Raw genomic sequence first — 22620 nt, 5'->3', positions numbered from 1 at the left:
CCAGAGAACTTCAGATAGAGTTCGCGGAAATGCTCAGTGGACAACCCAGGCAGGGTAAGGATCAGCATTTCCACACTACTCAGAGAATTTTTATTTTCAGGGATGGATTTTTAGCCCAATTCAAGTTGAAGAAAAGTGGTTTCGTGAAAATCGCAGAAAATTTTTTTTCAGAAACTCCGGGGTGCCTGGAGGTCGCGGTGCACCACGCGACAGTTGTATTCCAAAACTGAGTCACTCAGATCACACGAGCACCCAAGCATGCTTGAAACTCATTCAAATGCAAGTGCTTCTATCTGTTGTCTTGATTGTTTCCCACTCATTCCTTTTGGTTTGGGGAATATGTCAAAATCCCATGCCCAGAGAACTTCAGATAGAGTTCGCGGAAATGCTCAGTGGACAACCCAGGCAGGGTAAGGATCAGCATTTCCACACTACTCAGAGAATTTTTATTTTCAGGGATGGATTTTTAGCCCAATTCAAGTTGAAGAAAAGTGGTTTCGTGAAAATCGCAGAAAATTTTTTTTCAGAAACTCCATGGTGCCTGGAGGTCGCGGTGCACCACGCGACAGTTGTATTCCAAAACTGAGTCACTCAGATCACACGAGCACCCAAGCATGCTTGAAACTCATTCAAATGCAAGTGCTTCTATCTGTTGTCTTGATTGTTTCCCACTCATTCCTTTTGGTTTGGGGAATATGTCAAAATCCCATGCCCAGAGAACTTCAGATAGAGTTCGCGGAAATGCTCAGTGGACAACCCAGGCAGGGTAAGGATCAGCATTTCCACACTACTCAGAGAATTTTTATTTTCAGGGATGGATTTTTAGCCCAATTCAAGTTGAAGAAAAGTGGTTTCGTGAAAATCGCAGAAAATTTTTTTTCAGAAACTCCGGGGTGCCTGGAGGTCGCGGTGCACCACGCGACAGTTGTATTACAAATCCAAGTCACTCAGATCACACGAGCACCCAAGCATGCTTGAAACTCATTCAAATACAAGTGGTTCTATCTGTTGTCTTGATTGTTTCCCACTCATTCCTTTTGGTTTGGGGAATATGTCAAAATCCCATGCCCAGAGAACTTCAGATAGAGTTCGCGGAAATGCTCAGTGGACAACCCAGGCAGGGTAAGGATCAGCATTTCCACACTACTCAGAGAATTTTTATTTTCAGGGATGGATTTTTAGCCCAATTCAAGTTGAAGAAAAGTGGTTTCGTGAAAATCGCAGAAAATTTTTTTTCAGAAACTCCGGGGTGCCTGGAGGTCGCGGTGCACCACGCGACAGTTGTATTACAAATCCAAGTCACTCAGATCACACGAGCACCCAAGCATGCTTGAAACTCATTCAAATACAAGTGGTTCTATCTGTTGTCTTGATTGTTTCCCACTCATTCCTTTTGGTTTGGGGAATATGTCAAAATCCCATGCCCAGAGAACTTCAGATAGAGTTCGCGGAAATGCTCAGTGGACAACCCAGGCAGGGTAAGGATCAGCATTTCCACACTACTCAGAGAATTTTTATTTTCAGGGATGGATTTTTAGCCCAATTCAAGTTGAAGAAAAGTGGTTTCGTGAAAATCGCAGAAAATTTTTTTTCAGAAACTCCGGGGTGCCTGGAGGTCGCGGTGCACCACGCGACAGTTGTATTCCAAAACTGAGTCACTCAGATCACACGAGCACCCAAGCATGCTTGAAACTCATTCAAATGCAAGTGCTTCTATCTGTTGTCTTGATTGTTTCCCACTCATTCCTTTTGGTTTGGGGAATATGTCAAAATCCCATGCCCAGAGAACTTCAGATAGAGTTCGCGGAAATGCTCAGTGGACAACCCAGGCAGGGTAAGGATCAGCATTTCCACACTACTCAGAGAATTTTTATTTTCAGGGATGGATTTTTAGCCCAATTCAAGTTGAAGAAAAGTGGTTTCGTGAAAATCGCAGAAAATTTTTTTTCAGAAACTCCGGGGTGCCTGGAGGTCGCTTTGCACCACGCGACAGTTGTATTCCAAAACTGAGTCACTCAGATCACACGAGCACCCAAGCATGCTTGAAACTCATTCAAATGCAAGTGCTTCTATCTGTTGTCTTGATTGTTTCCCACTCATTCCTTTTGGTTTGGGGAATATGTCAAAATCCCATGCCCAGAGAACTTCAGATAGAGTTCACGGAAATGCTCAGTGGACAACCCAGGCAGGGTAAGGATCAGCATTTCCACACTACTCAGAGAATTTTTATTTTCAGGGATGGATTTTTAGCCCAATTCAAGTTGAAGAAAAGTGGTTTCGTGAAAATCGCAGAAAATTTTTTTTCAGAAACTCCGGGGTGCCTGGAGGTCGCGGTGCACCACGCGACAGTTGTATTCCAAATCCAAGTCACTCAGATCACACGAGCACCCAAGCATGCTTGAAACTCATTCAAATACAAGTGGTTCTATCTGTTGTCTTGATTGTTTCCCACTCATTCCTTTTGGTTTGGGGAATATGTCAAAATCCCATGCCCAGAGAACTTCAGATAGAGTTCGCGGAAATGCTCAGTGGGCAACCCAGGCAGGGTAAGGATCAGCATTTCCACACTACTCAGAGAATTTTTATTTTCAGGGATGGATTTTTAGCCCAATTCAAGTTGAAGAAAAGTGGTTTCGTGAAAATCGCAGAAAATTTTTTTTCAGAAACTCCGGGGTGCCTGGAGGTCGCGGTGCACCACGCGACAGTTGTATTCCAAAACTGAGTCACTCAGATCACACGAGCACCCAAGCATGCTTGAAACTCATTCAAATGCAAGTGCTTCTATCTGTTGTCTTGATTGTTTCCCACTCATTCCTTTTGGTTTGGGGAATATGTCAAAATCCCATGCCCAGAGAACTTCAGATAGAGTTCGCGGAAATGCTCAGTGGACAACCCAGGCAGGGTAAGGATCAGCATTTCCACACTACTCAGAGAATTTTTATTTTCAGGGATGGATTTTTAGCCCAATTCAAGTTGAAGAAAAGTGGTTTCGTGAAAATCGCAGAAAATTTTTTTTCAGAAACTCCGGGGTGCCTGGAGGTCGCGGTGCACCACGCGACAGTTGTATTCCAAAACTGAGTCACTCAGATCACACGAGCACCCAAGCATGCTTGAAACTCATTCAAATGCAAGTGCTTCTATCTGTTGTCTTGATTGTTTCCCACTCATTCCTTTTGGTTTGGGGAATATGTCAAAATCCCATGCCCAGAGAACTTCAGATAGAGTTCGCGGAAATGCTCAGTGGACAACCCAGGCAGGGTAAGGATCAGCATTTCCACACTACTCAGAGAATTTTTATTTTCAGGGATGGATTTTTAGCCCAATTCAAGTTGAAGAAAAGTGGTTTCGTGAAAATCGCAGAAAATTTTTTTTCAGAAACTCCGGGGTGCCTGGAGGTCGCGGTGCACCACGCGACAGTTGTATTCCAAAACTGAGTCACTCAGATCACACGAGCACCCAAGCATGCTTGAAACTCATTCAAATGCAAGTGCTTCTATCTGTTGTCTTGATTGTTTCCCACTCATTCCTTTTGGTTTGGGGAATATGTCAAAATCCCATGCCCAGAGAACTTCAGATAGAGTTCACGGAAATGCTCAGTGGACAACCCAGGCAGGGTAAGGATCAGCATTTCCACACTACTCAGAGAATTTTTATTTTCAGGGATGGATTTTTAGCCCAATTCAAGTTGAAGAAAAGTGGTTTCGTGAAAATCGCAGAAAATTTTTTTTCAGAAACTCCGGGGTGCCTTGAGGTCGCGGTGCACCACGCGACAGTTGTATTCCAAATCCAAGTCACTCAGATCACACGAGCACCCAAGCATGCTTGAAACTCATTCAAATACAAGTGGTTCTATCTGTTGTCTTGATTGTTTCCCACTCATTCCTTTTGGTTTGGGGAATATGTCAAAATCCCATGCCCAGAGAACTTCAGATAGAGTTCGCGGAAATGCTCAGTGGGCAACCCAGGCAGGGTAAGGATCAGCATTTCCACACTACTCAGAGAATTTTTATTTTCAGGGATGGATTTTTAGCCCAATTCAAGTTGAAGAAAAGTGGTTTCGTGAAAATCGCAGAAAATTTTTTTTCAGAAACTCCGGGGTGCCTGGAGGTCGCGGTGCACCACGCGACAGTTGTATTCCAAAACTGAGTCACTCAGATCACACGAGCACCCAAGCATGCTTGAAACTCATTCAAATGCAAGTGCTTCTATCTGTTGTCTTGATTGTTTCCCACTCATTCCTTTTGGTTTGGGGAATATGTCAAAATCCCATGCCCAGAGAACTTCAGATAGAGTTCGCGGAAATGCTCAGTGGACAACCCAGGCAGGGTAAGGATCAGCATTTCCACACTACTCAGAGAATTTTTATTTTCAGGGATGGATTTTTAGCCCAATTCAAGTTGAAGAAAAGTGGTTTCGTGAAAATCGCAGAAAATTTTTTTTCAGAAACTCCGGGGTGCCTGGAGGTCGCGGTGCACCACGCGACAGTTGTATTCCAAAACTGAGTCACTCAGATCACACGAGCACCCAAGCATGCTTGAAACTCAATCAAATGCAAGTGCTTCTATCTGTTGTCTTGATTGTTTCCCACTCATTCCTTTTGGTTTGGGGAATATGTCAAAATCTCATGCCCAGAGAACTTCAGATAGAGTTCGCGGAAATGCTCAGTGGACAACCCAGGCAGGGTAAGGATCAGCATTTCCACACTACTCAGAGAATTTTTATTTTCAGGGATGGATTTTTAGCCCAATTCAAGTTGAAGAAAAGTGGTTTCGTGAAAATCGCAGAAAATTTTTTTTCAGAAACTCCAGGTTGCCTGGAGGTCGCGGTGCACCACGCGACAGTTGTATTCCAAAACTGAGTCACTCAGATCACACGAGCACCCAAGCATGCTTGAAACTCATTCAAATACAAGTGGTTCTATCTGTTGTCTTGATTGTTTCCCACTCATTCCTTTTGGTTTGGGGAATATGTCAAAATCCCATGCCCAGAGAACTTCAGATAAGTTCGCGGAAATGCTCAGTGGACAACCCAGGCAGGGTAAGGATCAGCATTTCCACACTACTCAGAGAATTTTTATTTTCAGGGATGGATTTTTAGCCCAATTCAAGTTAAAGAAAAGTGGTTTCGTGAAAATCGCAGAAATTTTTTTTTCAGAAACTCCGGGGTGCCTGGAGGTCGCGGTGTACCACGCGACAGTTGTATTACAAATCCAAGTCACTCAGATCACACGAGCACCCAAGCATGCTTGAAACTCATTCAAATACAAGTGGTTCTATCTGTTGTCTTGATTGTTTCCCACTCATTCCTTTTGGTTTGGGGAATATGTCAAAATCCCATGCCCAGAGAACTTCAGATAGAGTTCGCGGAAATGCTCAGTGGACAACCCAGGCAGGGTAAGGATCAGCATTTCCACACTACTCAGAGAATTTTTATTTTCAGGGATGGATTTTTAGCCCAATTCAAGTTGAAGAAAAGTGGTTTCGTGAAAATCGCAGAAAATTTTTTTTCAGAAACTCCGGGGTGCCTGGAGGTCGCGGTGCACCACGCGACAGTTGTATTCCAAAACTGAGTCACTCAGATCACACGAGCACCCAAGCATGCTTGAAACTCATTCAAATGCAAGTGCTTCTATCTGTTGTCTTGATTGTTTCCCACTCATTCCTTTTGGTTTGGGGAATATGTCAAAATCCCATGCCCAGAGAATTTCAGATAGAGTTCACGGAAATGCTCAGTGGACAACCCAGGCAGGGTAAGGATCAGCATTTCCACACTACTCAGAGAATTTTTATTTTCAGGGATGGATTTTTAGCCCAATTCAAGTTGAAGAAAAGTGGTTTCGTGAAAATCGCAGAAAAATTTTTTTCAGAAACTCCGGGGTGCCTGGAGGTCGCGGTGCACCACGCGACAGTTGTATTACAAATCCAAGTCACTCAGATCACACGAGCACCCAAGCATGCTTGAAACTCATTCAAATACAAGTGGTTCTATCTGTTGTCTTGATTGTTTCCCACTCATTCCTTTTGGTTTGGGGAATATGTCAAAATCCCATGCCCAGAGAACTTCAGATAGAGTTCGCGGAAATGCTCAGTGGACAACCCAGGCAGGGTAAGGATCAGCATTTCCACACTACTCAGAGAATTTTTATTTTCAGGGATGGATTTTTAGCCCAATTCAAGTTGAAGAAAAGTGGTTTCGTGAAAATCGCAGAAAATTTTTTTTCAGAAACTCCGGGGTGCCTGGAGGTCGCGGTGCACCACGCGACAGTTGTATTACAAATCCAAGTCACTCAGATCACACGAGCACCCAAGCATGCTTGAAACTCATTCAAATGCAAGTGCTTCTATCTGTTGTCTTGATTGTTTCCCACTCATTCCTTTTGGTTTGGGGAATATGTCAAAATCCCATGCCCAGAGAACTTCAGATAGAGTTCGCGGAAATGCTCAGTGGACAACCCAGGCAGGGTAAGGATCAGCATTTCCAGACTACTCAGAGAATTTTTATTTTCAGGGATGGATTTTTAGCCCAATTCAAGTTGAAGAAAAGTGGTTTCGTGAAAATCGCAGAAAATTTTTTTTCAGAAACTCCGGGGTGCCTGGAGGTCGCGGTGCACCACGCGACAGTTGTATTCCAAAACTGAGTCACTCAGATCACACGAGCACCCAAGCATGCTTGAAACTCATTCAAATGCAAGTGCTTCTATCTGTTGTCTTGATTGTTTCCCACTCATTCCTTTTGGTTTGGGGAATATGTCAAAATCCCATGCCCAGAGAACTTCAGATAGAGTTCACGGAAATGCTCAGTGGACAACCCAGGCAGGGTAAGGATCAGCATTTCCACACTACTCAGAGAATTTTTATTTTCAGGGATGGATTTTTAGCCCAATTCAAGTTGAAGAAAAGTGGTTTCGTGAAAATCGCAGAAAATTTTTTTTCAGAAACTCCGGGGTGCCTGGAGGTCGCGGTGCACCACGCGACAGTTGTATTCCAAAACTGAGTCACTCAGATCACACGAGCACCCAAGCATGCTTGAAACTCATTCAAATGCAAGTGCTTCTATCTGTTGTATTGATTGTTTCCCACTCATTCCTTTTGGTTTGGGGAATATGTCAAAATCCCATGCCCAGAGAACTTCAGATAGAGTTCGCGGAAATGCTCAGTGGACAACCCAGGCAGGGTAAGGATCAGCATTTCCACACTACTCAGAGAATTTTTATTTTCAGGGATGGATTTTTAGCCCAATTCAAGTTGAAGAAAAGTGGTTTCGTGAAAATCGCAGAAAATTTTTTTTCAGAAACTCCGGGGTGCCTGGAGGTCGCGGTGCACCACGCGACAGTTGTATTCCAAAACTGAGTCACTCAGATCACACGAGCACCCAAGCATGCTTGAAACTCATTCAAATGCAAGTGCTTCTATCTGTTGTCTTGATTGTTTCCCACTCATTCCTTTTGGTTTGGGGAATATGTCAAAATCCCATGCCCAGAGAACTTCAGATAGAGTTCACGGAAATGCTCAGTGGACAACCCAGGCAGGGTAAGGATCAGCATTTCCACACTACTCAGAGAATTTTTATTTTCAAGGATGGATTTTTAGCCCAATTCAAGTTGAAGAAAAGTGGTTTCGTGAAAATCGCAGAAAATTTTTTTTCAGAAACTCCGGGGTGCCTGGAGGTCGCGGTGCACCACGCGACAGTTGTATTCCAAATCCAAGTCACTCAGATCACACGAGCACCCAAGCATGCTTGAAACTCATTCAAATACAAGTGGTTCTATCTGTTGTCTTGATTGTTTCCCACTCATTCCTTTTGGTTTGGGGAATATGTCAAAATCCCATGCCCAGAGAACTTCAGATAGAGTTCGCGGAAATACTCAGTGGACAACCCAGGCAGGGTAAGGATCAGCATTTCCACACTACTCAGAGAATTTTTATTTTCAGGGATGGATTTTTAGCCCAATTCAAGTTGAAGAAAAGTGGTTTCGTGAAAATCGCAGAAAATTTTTTTTCAGAAACTCCGGGGTGCCTGGAGGTCGCGGTGCACCACGCGACAGTTGTATTCCAAAACTGAGTCACTCAGATCACACGAGCACCCAAGCATGCTTGAAACTCATTCAAATGCAAGTGCTTCTATCTGTTGTCTTGATTGTTTCCCACTCATTCCTTTTGGTTTGGGGAATATGTCAAAATCCCATGCCCAGAGAACTTCAGATAGAGTTCGCGGAAATGCTCAGTGGACAACCCAGGCAGGGTAAGGATCAGCATTTCCACACTACTCAGAGAATTTTTATTTTCAGGGATGGATTTTTAGCCCAATTCAAGTTGAAGAAAAGTGGTTTCGTGAAAATCGCAGAAATTTTTTTTTCAGAAACTCCGGGGTGCCTGGAGGTCGCGGTGCACCACGCGACAGTTGTATTCCAAAACTGAGTCACTCAGATCACACGAGCACCCAAGCATGCTTGAAACTCATTCAAATGCAAGTGCTTCTATCTGTTGTCTTGATTGTTTCCCACTCATTCCTTTTGGTTTGGGGAATATGTCAAAATCCCATGCCCAGAGAACTTCAGATAGAGTTCGCGGAAATGCTCAGTGGACAACCCAGGCAGGGTAAGGATCAGCATTTCCACACTACTCAGAGAATTTTTATTTTCAGGGATGGATTTTTAGCCCAATTCAAGTTGAAGAAAAGTGGTTTCGTGAAAATCGCAGAAAATTTTTTTTCAGAAACTCCGGGGTGCCTGGAGGTCGCGGTGCACCACGCGACAGTTGTATTACAAATCCAAGTCACTCAGATCACACGAGCACCCAAGCATGCTTGAAACTCATTCAAATGCAAGTGCTTCTATCTGTTGTCTTGATTGTTTCCCACTCATTCCTTTTGGTTTGGGGAATATGTCAAAATCCCATGCCCAGAGAACTTCAGATAGAGTTCGCGGAAATGCTCAGTGGACAACCCAGGCAGGGTAAGGATCAGCATTTCCACACTACTCAGAGAATTTTTATTTTCAGGGATGGATTTTTAGCCCAATTCAAGTTGAAGAAAAGTGGTTTCGTGAAAATCGCAGAAATTTTTTTTTCAGAAACTCCGGGGTGCCTGGAGGTCGCGGTGCACCACGCGACAGTTGTATTCCAAAACTGAGTCACTCAGATCACACGAGCACCCAAGCATGCTTGAAACTCATTCAAATGCAAGTGCTTCTATCTGTTGTCTTGATTGTTTCCCACTCATTCCTTTTGGTTTGGGGAATATGTCAAAATCCCATGCCCAGAGAACTTCAGATAGAGTTCGCGGAAATGCTCAGTGGACAACCCAGGCAGGGTAAGGATCAGCATTTCCACACTACTCAGAGAATTTTTATTTTCAGGGATGGATTTTTAGCCCAATTCAAGTTGAAGAAAAGTGGTTTCGTGAAAATCGCAGAAAATTTTTTTTCAGAAACTCCGGGGTGCCTGGAGGTCGCGGTGCACCACGCGACAGTTGTATTCCAAAACTGAGTCACTCAGATCACACGAGCACCCAAGCATGCTTGAAACTCATTCAAATGCAAGTGCTTCTATCTGTTGTCTTGATTGTTTCCCACTCATTCCTTTTGGTTTGGGGAATATGTCAAAATCCCATGCCCAGAGAACTTCAGATAGAGTTCGCGGAAATGCTCAGTGGACAACCCAGGCAGGGTAAGGATCAGCATTTCCACACTACTCAGAGAATTTTTATTTTCAGGGATGGATTTTTAGCCCAATTCAAGTTGAAGAAAAGTGGTTTCGTGAAAATCGCAGAAAATTTTTTTTCAGAAACTCCGGGGTGCCTGGAGGTCGCGGTGCACCACGCGACAGTTGTATTCCAAAACTGAGTCACTCAGATCACACGAGCACCCAAGCATGCTTGAAACTCATTCAAATGCAAGTGCTTCTATCTGTTGTCTTGATTGTTTCCCACTCATTCCTTTTGGTTTGGGGAATATGTCAAAATCCCATGCCCAGAGAACTTCAGATAGAGTTCACGGAAATGCTCAGTGGACAACCCAGGCAGGGTAAGGATCAGCATTTCCACACTACTCAGAGAATTTTTATTTTCAGGGATGGATTTTTAGCCCAATTCAAGTTGAAGAAAAGTGGTTTCGTGAAAATCGCAGAAAATTTTTTTTCAGAAACTCCGGGGTGCCTGGAGGTCGCGGTGCACCACGCGACAGTTGTATTCCAAAACTGAGTCACTCAGATCACACGAGCACCCAAGCATGCTTGAAACTCATTCAAATGCAAGTGCTTCTATCTGTTGTATTGATTGTTTCCCACTCATTCCTTTTGGTTTGGGGAATATGTCAAAATCCCATGCCCAGAGAACTTCAGATAGAGTTCGCGGAAATGCTCAGTGGACAACCCAGGCAGGGTAAGGATCAGCATTTCCACACTACTCAGAGAATTTTTATTTTCAGGGATGGATTTTTAGCCCAATTCAAGTTGAAGAAAAGTGGTTTCGTGAAAATCGCAGAAAATTTTTTTTCAGAAACTCCGGGGTGCCTGGAGGTCGCGGTGCACCACGCGACAGTTGTATTCCAAAACTGAGTCACTCAGATCACACGAGCACCCAAGCATGCTTGAAACTCATTCAAATGCAAGTGCTTCTATCTGTTGTCTTGATTGTTTCCCACTCATTCCTTTTGGTTTGGGGAATATGTCAAAATCCCATGCCCAGAGAACTTCAGATAGAGTTCACGGAAATGCTCAGTGGACAACCCAGGCAGGGTAAGGATCAGCATTTCCACACTACTCAGAGAATTTTTATTTTCAGGGATGGATTTTTAGCCCAATTCAAGTTGAAGAAAAGTGGTTTCGTGAAAATCGCAGAAAATTTTTTTTCAGAAACTCCGGGGTGCCTGGAGGTCGCGGTGCACCACGCGACAGTTGTATTCCAAAACTGAGTCACTCAGATCACACGAGCACCCAAGCATGCTTGAAACTCATTCAAATGCAAGTGCTTCTATCTGTTGTCTTGATTGTTTCCCACTCATTCCTTTTGGTTTGGGGAATATGTCAAAATCCCATGCCCAGAGAACTTCAGATAGAGTTCACGGAAATGCTCAGTGGACAACCCAGGCAGGGTAAGGATCAGCATTTCCACACTACTCAGAGAATTTTTATTTTCAGGGATGGATTTTTAGCCCAATTCAAGTTGAAGAAAAGTGGTTTCGTGAAAATCGCAGAAAATTTTTTTTCAGAAACTCCGGGGTGCCTGGAGGTCGCGGTGCACCACGCGACAGTTGTATTCCAAATCCAAGTCACTCAGATCACACGAGCACCCAAGCATGCTTGAAACTCATTCAAATACAAGTGGTTCTATCTGTTGTCTTGATTGTTTCCCACTCATTCCTTTTGGTTTGGGGAATATGTCAAAATCCCATGCCCAGAGAACTTCAGATAGAGTTCGCGGAAATGCTCAGTGGACAACCCAGGCAGGGTAAGGATCAGCATTTCCACACTACTCAGAGAATTTTTATTTTCAGGGATGGATTTTTAGCCCAATTCAAGTTGAAGAAAAGTGGTTTCGTGAAAATCGCAGAATTTTTTTTTTCAGAAACTCCGGGGTGCCTGGAGGTCGCGGTGCACCACGCGACAGTTGTATTCCAAAACTGAGTCACTCAGATCACACGAGCACCCAAGCATGCTTGAAACTCATTCAAATGCAAGTGCTTCTATCTGTTGTCTTGATTGTTTCCCACTCATTCCTTTTGGTTTGGGGAATATGTCAAAATCCCATGCCCAGAGAACTTCAGATAGAGTTCGCGGAAATGCTCAGTGGACAACCCAGGCAGGGTAAGGATCAGCATTTCCACACTACTCAGAGAATTTTTATTTTCAGGGATGGATTTTTAGCCCAATTCAAGTTGAAGAAAAGTGGTTTCGTGAAAATCGCAGAAAATTTTTTTTCAGAAACTCCGGGGTGCCTGGAGGTCGCGGTGCACCACGCGACAGTTGTATTCCAAAACTGAGTCACTCAGATCACACGAGCACCCAAGCATGCTTGAAACTCATTCAAATGCAAGTGCTTCTATCTGTTGTCTTGATTGTTTCCCACTCATTCCTTTTGGTTTGGGGAATATGTCAAAATCCCATGCCCAGAGAACTTCAGATAGAGTTCGCGGAAATGCTCAGTGGACAACCCAGGCAGGGTAAGGATCAGCATTTCCACACTACTCAGAGAATTTTTATTTTCAGGGATGGATTTTTAGCCCAATTCAAGTTGAAGAAAAGTGGTTTCGTGAAAATCGCAGAAAATTTTTTTTCAGAAACTCCGGGGTGCCTGGAGGTCGCGGTGCACCACGCGACAGTTGTATTACAAATCCAAGTCACTCAGATCACACGATCACCCAAGCATGCTTGAAACTCATTCAAATACAAGTGGTTCTATCTGTTGTCTTGATTGTTTCCCACTCATTCCTTTTGGTTTGGGGAATATGTCAAAATCCCATGCCCAGAGAACTTCAGATAGAGTTCGCGGAAATGCTCAGTGGACAACCCAGGCAGGGTAAGGATCAGCATTTCCACACTACTCAGAGAATTTTTATTTTCAGGGATGGATTTTTAGCCCAATTCAAGTTGAAGAAAAGTGGTTTCGTGAAAATCGCAGAAAATTTTTTTTCAGAAACTCCGGGGTGCCTGGAGGTCGCGGTGCACCACGCGACAGTTGTATTCCAAAACTGAGTCACTCAGATCACACGAGCACCCAAGCATGCTTGAAACTCATTCAAATGCAAGTGCTTCTATCTGTTGTCTTGATTGTTTCCCACTCATTCCTTTTGGTTTGGGGAATATGTCAAAATCCCATGCCCAGAGAACTTCAGATAGAGTTTGCGGAAATGCTCAGTGGACAACCCAGGCAGGGTAAGGATCAGCATTTCCACACTACTCAGAGAATTTTTATTTTCAGGGATGGATTTTTAGCCCAATTCAAGTTGAAGAAAAGTGGTTTCGTGAAAATCGCAGAAAATTTTTTTTCTGAAACTCCGGGGTGCCTGGAGGTCGCGGTGCACCACGCGACAGTTGTATTACAAAACTGAGTCACTCAGATCACACGAGCACCCAAGCATGCTTGAAACTCATTCAAATGCAAGTGCTTCTATCTGTTGTCTTGATTGTTTCCCACTCATTCCTTTTGGTTTGGGGAATATGTCAAAATCCCATGCCCAGAGAACTTCAGATAGAGTTCACGGAAATGCTCAGTGGACAACCCAGGCAGGGTAAGGATCAGCATTTCCACACTACTCAGAGAATTTTTATTTTCAGGGATGGATTTTTAGCCCAATTCAAGTTGAAGAAAAGTGGTTTCGTGAAAATCGCAGAAAATTTTTTTTCAGAAACTCCGGGGTGCCTGGAGGTCGCGGTGCACCACGCGACAGTTGTATTCCAAAACTGAGTCACTCAGATCACACGAGCACCCAAGCATGCTTGAAACTCATTCAAATGCAAGTGCTTCTATCTGTTGTCTTGATTGTTTCCCACTCATTCCTTTTGGTTTGGGGAATATGTCAAAATCCCATGCCCAGAGAACTTCAGATAGAGTTCACGGAAATGCCCAGTGGACAACCCAGGTAAGGTAAGGATCAGCATTTCCACACTACTCAGAGAATTTTTATTTTCAGGGATGGATTTTTAGCCCAATTCAAGTTGAAGAAAAGTGGTTTCGTGAAAATCGCAGAAAATTTTTTTTCAGAAACTCCGGGGTGCCTGGAGGTCGCGGTGCACCACGCGACAGTTGTATTCCAAATCCAAGTCACTCAGATCACACGAGCACCCAAGCATGCTTGAAACTCATTCAAATACAAGTGGTTCTATCTGTTGTCTTGATTGTTTCCCACTCATTCCTTTTGGTTTGGGGAATATGTCAAAATCCCATGCCCAGAGAACTTCAGATAGAGTTCGCGGAAATGCTCAGTGGACAACCCAGGCAGGGTAAGGATCAGCATTTCCACACTACTCAGAGAATTTTTATTTTCAGGGATGGATTTTTAGCCCAATTCAAGTTGAAGAAAAGTGGTTTCGTGAAAATCGCAGAAAATTTTTTTTCAGAAACTCCGGGGTGCCTGGAGGTCGCGGTGCACCACGCGACAGTTGTATTCCAAAACTGAGTCACTCAGATCACACGAGCACCCAAGCATGCTTGAAACTCATTCAAATGCAAGTGCTTCTATCTGTTGTCTTGATTGTTTCCCACTCATTCCTTTTGGTTTGGGGAATATGTCAAAATCCCATGCCCAGAGAACTTCAGATAGAGTTCGCGGAAATGCTCAGTGGACAACCCAGGCAGGGTAAGGATCAGCATTTCCACACTACTCAGAGAATTTTTATTTTCAGGGATGGATTTTTAGCCCAATTCAAGTTGAAGAAAAGTGGTTTCGTGAAAATCGCAGAAATTTTTTTTTCAGAAACTCCGGGGTGCCTGGAGGTCGCGGTGCACCACGCGACAGTTGTATTCCAAAACTGAGTCACTCAGATCACACGAGCACCCAAGCATGCTTGAAACTCATTCAAATGCAAGTGCTTCTATCTGTTGTCTTGATTGTTTCCCACTCATTCCTTTTGGTTTGGGGAATATGTCAAAATCCCATGCCCAGAGAACTTCAGATAGAGTTCGCGGAAATGCTCAGTGGACAACCCAGGCAGGGTAAGGATCAGCATTTCCACACTACTCAGAGAATTTTTATTTTCAGGGATGGATTTTTAGCCCAATTCAAGTTGAAGAAAAGTGGTTTCGTGAAAATCGCAGAAAATTTTTTTTCAGAAACTCCGGGGTGCCTGGAGGTCGCGGTGCACCACGCGACAGTTGTATTCCAAAACTGAGTCACTCAGATCAAACGAGCACCCAAGCATGCTTGAAACTCATTCGAATTCAAGTGCTTCTATCTGTTGTCTTGATTGTTTCCCACTCATTCCTTTTGGTTTGGGGAATATGTCAAAATCCCATGCCCAGAGAACTTCAGATAGAGTTCGCGGAAATGCTCAGTGGACAACCCAGGCAGGGTAAGGATCAGCATTTCCACACTACTAAGAGAATTTTTATTTTTAGGGATGGATTTTTAGCCCAATTCAAGTTGAAGAAAAGTGGTTTCGTGAAAATCGCAGAAAATTTTTTTTCAGAAACTCCGGGGTGCCTGGAGGTCGCGGTGCACCACGCGACAGTTGTATTCCAAAACTGAGTCACTCAGATCACACGAGCACCCAAGCATGCTTGAAACTCATTCAAATGCAAGTGCTTCTATCTGTTGTCTTGATTGTTTCCCACTCATTCCTTTTGGTTTGGGGAATATGTCAAAATCCCATGCCCAGAGAACTTCAGATAGAGTTCACGGAAATGCTCAGTGGACAACCCAGGCAGGGTAAGGATCAGCATTTCCACACTACTCAGAGAATTTTTATTTTCAGGGATGGATTTTTAGCCCAATTCAAGTTGAAGAAAAGTGGTTTCGTGAAAATCGCAGAAAATTTTTTTTCAGAAACTCCGGGGTGCCTGGAGGTCGCGGTGCACCACGCGACAGTTGTATTCCAAATCCAAGTCACTCAGATCACACGAGCACCCAAGCATGCTTGAAACTCATTCAAATGCAAGTGCTTCTATCTGTTGTCTTGATTGTTTCCCACTCATTCCTTTTGGTTTGGGGAATATGTCAAAATCCCATGCCCAGAGAACTTCAGATAGAGTTCACGGAAATGCTCAGTGGACAACCCAGGCAGGGTAAGGATCAGCATTTCCACACTACTCAGAGAATTTTTATTTTCAGGGATGGATTTTTAGCCCAATTCAAGTTGAAGAAAAGTGGTTTCGTGAAAATCGCAGAAAATTTTTTTTCAGAAACTCCGGGGTGCCTGGAGGTCGCGGTGCACCAAGCGACAGTTGTATTCCAAATCCAAGTCACTCAGATCACACGAGCACCCAAGCATGCTTGAAACTCATTCAAATGCAAGTGCTTCTATCTGTTGTCTTGATTGTTTCCCACTCATTCCTTTTGGTTTGGGGAATATGTCAAAATCCCATGCCCAGAGAACTTCAGATAGAGTTTGCGGAAATGCTCAGTGGACAACCCAGGCAGGGTAAGGATCAGCATTTCCACACTACTCAGAGAATTTTTATTTTCAGGGATGGATTTTTAGCCCAATTCAAGTTGAAGAAAAGTGGTTTCGTGAAAATCGCAGAAAATTTTTTTTCTGAAACTCCGGGGTGCCTGGAGGTCGCGGTGCACCACGCGACAGTTGTATTACAAAACTGAGTCACTCAGATCACACGAGCACCCAAGCATGCTTGAAACTCATTCAAATGCAAGTGCTTCTATCTGTTGTCTTGATTGTTTCCCACTCATTCCTTTTGGTTTGGGGAATATGTCAAAATCCCATGCCCAGAGAACTTCAGATAGAGTTCACGGAAATGCTCAGTGGACAACCCAGGCAGGGTAAGGATCAGCATTTCCACACTACTCAGAGAATTTTTATTTTCAGGGATGGATTTTTAGCCCAATTCAAGTTGAAGAAAAGTGGTTTCGTGAAAATCGCAGAAAATTTTTTTTCAGAAACTCCGGGGTGCCTGGAGGTCGCGGTGCACCACGCGACAGTTGTATTCCAAAACTGAGTCACTCAGATCACACGAGCACCCAAGCATGCTTGAAACTCATTCAAATGCAAGTGCTTCTATCTGTTGTCTTGATTGTTTCCCACTCATTCCTTTTGGTTTGGGGAATATGTCAAAATCCCATGCCCAGAGAACTTCAGATAGAGTTCACGGAAATGCCCAGTGGACAACCCAGGTAAGGTAAGGATCAGCATTTCCACACTACTCAGAGAATTTTTATTTTCAGGGATGGATTTTTAGCCCAATTCAAGTTGAAGAAAAGTGGTTTCGTGAAAATCGCAGAAAATTTTTTTTCAGAAACTCCGGGGTGCCTGGAGGTCGCGGTGCACCACGCGACAGTTGTATTCCAAATCCAAGTCACTCAGATCACACGAGCACCCAAGCATGCTTGAAACTCATTCAAATACAAGTGGTTCTATCTGTTGTCTTGATTGTTTCCCACTCATTCCTTTTGGTTTGGGGAATATGTCAAAATCCCATGCCCAGAGAACTTCAGATAGAGTTCGCGGAAATGCTCAGTGGACAACCCAGGCAGGGTAAGGATCAGCATTTCCACACTACTCAGAGAATTTTTATTTTCAGGGATGGATTTTTAGCCCAATTCAAGTTGAAGAAAAGTGGTTTCGTGAAAATCGCAGAAAATTTTTTTTCAGAAACTCCGGGGTGCCTGGAGGTCGCGGTGCACCACGCGACAGTTGTATTCCAAAACTGAGTCACTCAGATCACACGAGCACCCAAGCATGCTTGAAACTCATTCAAATGCAAGTGCTTCTATCTGTTGTCTTGATTGTTTCCCACTCATTCCTTTTGGTTTGGGGAATATGTCAAAATCCCATGCCCAGAGAACTTCAGATAGAGTTCGCGGAAATGCTCAGTGGACAACCCAGGCAGGGTAAGGATCAGCATTTCCACACTACTCAGAGAATTTTTATTTTCAGGGATGGATTTTTAGCCCAATTCAAGTTGAAGAAAAGTGGTTTCGTGAAAATCGCAGAAATTTTTTTTTCAGAAACTCCGGGGTGCCTGGAGGTCGCGGTGCACCACGCGACAGTTGTATTCCAAAACTGAGTCACTCAGATCACACGAGCACCCAAGCATGCTTGAAACTCATTCAAATGCAAGTGCTTCTATCTGTTGTCTTGATTGTTTCCCACTCATTCCTTTTGGTTTGGGGAATATGTCAAAATCCCATGCCCAGAGAACTTCAGATAGAGTTCGCGGAAATGCTCAGTGGACAACCCAGGCAGGGTAAGGATCAGCATTTCCACACTACTCAGAGAATTTTTATTTTCAGGGATGGATTTTTAGCCCAATTCAAGTTGAAGAAAAGTGGTTTCGTGAAAATCGCAGAAAATTTTTTTTCAGAAACTCCGGGGTGCCTGGAGGTCGCGGTGCACCACGCGACAGTTGTATTCCAAAACTGAGTCACTCAGATCAAACGAGCACCCAAGCATGCTTGAAACTCATTCGAATTCAAGTGCTTCTATCTGTTGTCTTGATTGTTTCCCACTCATTCCTTTTGGTTTGGGGAATATGTCAAAATCCCATGCCCAGAGAACTTCAGATAGAGTTCGCGGAAATGCTCAGTGGACAACCCAGGCAGGGTAAGGATCAGCATTTCCACACTACTAAGAGAATTTTTATTTTTAGGGATGGATTTTTAGCCCAATTCAAGTTGAAGAAAAGTGGTTTCGTGAAAATCGCAGAAAATTTTTTTTCAGAAACTCCGGGGTGCCTGGAGGTCGCGGTGCACCACGCGACAGTTGTATTCCAAAACTGAGTCACTCAGATCACACGAGCACCCAAGCATGCTTGAAACTCATTCAAATGCAAGTGCTTCTATCTGTTGTCTTGATTGTTTCCCACTCATTCCTTTTGGTTTGGGGAATATGTCAAAATCCCATGCCCAGAGAACTTCAGATAGAGTTCACGGAAATGCTCAGTGGACAACCCAGGCAGGGTAAGGATCAGCATTTCCACACTACTCAGAGAATTTTTATTTTCAGGGATGGATTTTTAGCCCAATTCAAGTTGAAGAAAAGTGGTTTCGTGAAAATCGCAGAAAATTTTTTTTCAGAAACTCCGGGGTGCCTGGAGGTCGCGGTGCACCACGCGACAGTTGTATTCCAAATCCAAGTCACTCAGATCACACGAGCACCCAAGCATGCTTGAAACTCATTCAAATGCAAGTGCTTCTATCTGTTGTCTTGATTGTTTCCCACTCATTCCTTTTGGTTTGGGGAATATGTCAAAATCCCATGCCCAGAGAACTTCAGATAGAGTTCACGGAAATGCTCAGTGGACAACCCAGGCAGGGTAAGGATCAGCATTTCCACACTACTCAGAGAATTTTTATTTTCAGGGATGGATTTTTAGCCCAATTCAAGTTGAAGAAAAGTGGTTTCGTGAAAATCGCAGAAAATTTTTTTTCAGAAACTCCGGGGTGCCTGGAGGTCGCGGTGCACCAAGCGACAGTTGTATTCCAAATCCAAGTCACTCAGATCACACGAGCACCCAAGCATGCTTGAAACTCATTCAAATACAAGTGGTTCTATCTGTTGTCTTGATTGTTTCCCACTCATTCCTTTTGGTTTGGGGAATATGTCAAAATCCCATGCCCAGAGAACTTCAGATAGAGTTTGCGGAAATGCTCAGTGGACAACCCAGGCAGGGTAAGGATCAGCATTTCCACACTACTCAGAGAATTTTTATTTTCAGGGATGGATTTTTAGCCCAATTCAAGTTGAAGAAAAGTGGTTTCGTGAAAATCGCAGAAAATTTTTTTTCAGAAACTCCGGGGTGCCTGGAGGTCGCGGTGCACCACGCGACAGTTGTATTCCAAAACTGAGTCACTCAGATCACACGAGCACCCAAGCATGCTTGAAACTCATTCAAATGCAAGTGCTTCTATCTGTTGTCTTGATTGTTTCCCACTCATTCCTTTTGGTTTGGGGAATATGTCAAAATCCCATGCCCAGAGAACTTCAGTTAGAGTTCGCGGAAATGCTCAGTGGACAACCCAGGCAGGGTAAGGATCAGCATTTCCACACTACTCAGAGAATTTTTATTTTCAGGGATGGATTTTTAGCCCAATTCAAGTTGAAGAAAAGTGGTTTCGTGAAAATCGCAGAAAATTTTTTTTCAGAAACTCCGGGGTGCCTGGAGGTCGCGGTGCACCACGCGACAGTTGTATTCCAAAACTGAGTCACTCAGATCACATGAGCACCCAAGCATGCTTGAAACTCATTCAAATGCAAGTGCTTCTATCTGTTGTCTTGATTGTTTCCCACTCATTCCTTTTGGTTTGGGGAATATGTCAAAATCCCATGCCCAGAGAACTTCAGATAGAGTTCGCGGAAATGCTCAGTGGACAACCCAGGCAGGGTAAGGATCAGCATTTCCACACTACTCAGAGAATTTTTATTTTCAGGGATGGATTTTTAGCCCAATTCAAGTTGAAGAAAAGTGGTTTCGTGAAAATCGCAGAAAATTTTTTTTCAGAAACTCCGGGGTGCCTGGAGGTCGCGGTGCACCACGCGACAGTTGTATTCCAAAACTGAGTCACTCAGATCACACGAGCACCCAAGCATGCTTGAAACTCATTCAAATGCAAGTGCTTCTATCTGTTGTCTTGATTGTTTCCCACTCATTCCTTTTGGTTTGGGGAATATGTCAAAATCCCATGCCCAGAGAACTTCAGATAGAGTTCGCGGAAATGCTCAGTGGACAACCCAGGCAGGGTAAGGATCAGCATTTCCACACTACTCAGAGAATTTTTATTTTCAGGGATGGATTTTTAGCCCAATTCAAGTTGAAGAAAAGTGGTTTCGTGAAAATCGCAGAAAATTTTTTTTCAGAAACTCCGGGGTGCCTGGAGGTCGCGGTGCACCACGCGACAGTTGTATTCCAAAACTGAGTCACTCAGATCACACGAGCACCAAAGCATACTTGAAACTCATTCAAATGCAAGTGCTTCTATCTGTTGTCTTGATTGTTTCCAAGTCATTCCTTTTGGTTTGGGGAATATGTCAAAATCCCATGCCCAGAGAACTTCAGATAGAGTTCGCGGAAATGCTCAGTGGACAACCCAGGCAGGGTAAGGATCAGCATTTCCACACTACTCAGAGAATTTTTATTTTCAGGGATGGATTTTTAGCCCAATTCAAGTTGAAGAAAAGTGGTTTCGTGAAAATCGCAGAATATTTTTTTTCAGAAACTCCGGGGTGCCTGGAGGTCGCGGTGCACCACGCGACAGTTGTATTCCAAAACTGAGTCACTCAGATCACACGAGCACCCAAGCATGCTTGAAACTCATTCAAATGCAAGTGCTTCTATCTGTTGTCTTGATTGTTTCCCACTCATTCCTTTTGGTTTGGGGAATATGTCAAAATCCCATGCCCAGAGAACTTCAGATAGAGTTCGCGGAAATGCTCAGTGGACAACCCAGGCAGGGTAAGGATCAGCATTTCCACACTACTCAGAGAATTTTTATTTTCAGGGATGGATTTTTAGCCCAATTCAAGTTGAAGAAAAGTGGTTTCGTGAAAATCGCAGAAAATTTTTTTTCAGAAACTCCGGGGTGCCTGGAGGTCGCGGTGCACCACGCGACAGTTGTATTCCAAAACTGAGTCACTCAGATCACACGAGCACCCAAGCATGCTTGAAACTCATTCAAATGCAAGTGCTTCTATCTGTTGTCTTGATTGTTTCCCACTCATTCCTTTTGGTTTGGGGAATATGTCAAAATCCCATGCCCAGAGAACTTCAGATAGAGTTCGCGGAAATGCTCAGTGGACAACCCAGGCAGGGTAAGGATCAGCATTTCCACACTACTCAGAGAATTTTTATTTTCAGGGATGGATTTTTAGCCCAATTCAAGTTGAAGAAAAGTGGTTTCGTGAAAATCGCAGAAAATTTTTTTTCAGAAACTCCGGGGTGCCTGGAGGTCGCGGTGCACCACGCGACAGTTGTATTCCAAAACTGAGTCACTCAGATCACACGAGCACCCAAGCATGCTTGAAACTCATTCAAATGCAAGTGCTTCTATCTGTTGTCTTGATTGTTTCCCACTCATTCCTTTTGGTTTGGGGAATATGTCAAAATCCCATGCCCAGAGAACTTCAGATAGAGTTCGCGGAAATGCTCAGTGGACTACCCAGGCAGGGTAAGGATCAGCATTTCCACACTACTCAGAGAATTTTTATTTTCAGGGATGGATTTTTAGCCCAATTCAAGTTGAAGAAAAGTGGTTTCGTGAAAATCGCAGAAAATTCTTTTTCAGAAACTCCGGGGTGCCTGGAGGTCGCGGTGCACCACGCGACAGTTGTATTACAAATCCAAGTCACTCAGATCACACGAGCACCCAAGCATGCTTGAAACTCATTCAAATACAAGTGGTTCTATCTGTTGTCTTGATTGTTTCCCACTCATTCCTTTTGGTTTGGGGAATATGTCAAAATCCCATGCCCAGAGAACTTCAGATAGAGTTCACGGAAATGCCCAGTGGACAACCCAGGTAGGGTAAGGATCAGCATTTCCACACTACTCAGAGAATTTTTATTTTCAGGGATGGATTTTTAGCCCAATTCAAGTTGAAGAAAAGTGGTTTCGTGAAAATCGCAGAAAATTTTTTTTCAGAAACTCCGGGGTGCCTGGAGGTCGCGGTGCACCACGCGACAGTTGTATTCCAAATCCAAGTCACTCAGATCACACGAGCACCCAAGCATGCTTGAAACTCATTCAAATACAAGTGGTTCTATCTGTTGTCTTGATTGTTTCCCACTCATTCCTTTTGGTTTGGGGAATATGTCAAAATCCCATGCCCAGAGAACTTCAGATAGAGTTCGCGGAAATGCTCAGTGGACAACCCAGGCAGGGTAAGGATCAGCATTTCCACACTACTCAGAGAATTTTTATTTTCAGGGATGGATTTTTAGCCCAATTCAAGTTGAAGAAAAGTGGTTTCGTGAAAATCGCAGAAAATTTTTTTTCAGAAACTCCGGGGTGCCTGGAGGT

The sequence above is a fragment of the Lepisosteus platostomus genome, chromosome 2 (genome assembly GCF_059453375.1).
Source record: "Lepisosteus platostomus isolate fLepPlt1 chromosome 2, fLepPlt1.hap1, whole genome shotgun sequence".
Taxonomy (NCBI): Eukaryota; Metazoa; Chordata; class Actinopteri; order Semionotiformes; family Lepisosteidae; genus Lepisosteus; species Lepisosteus platostomus.
The sequence above is the reverse complement of the archived record's forward strand: the minus strand, read 5'-3'. Positions refer to the sequence as shown.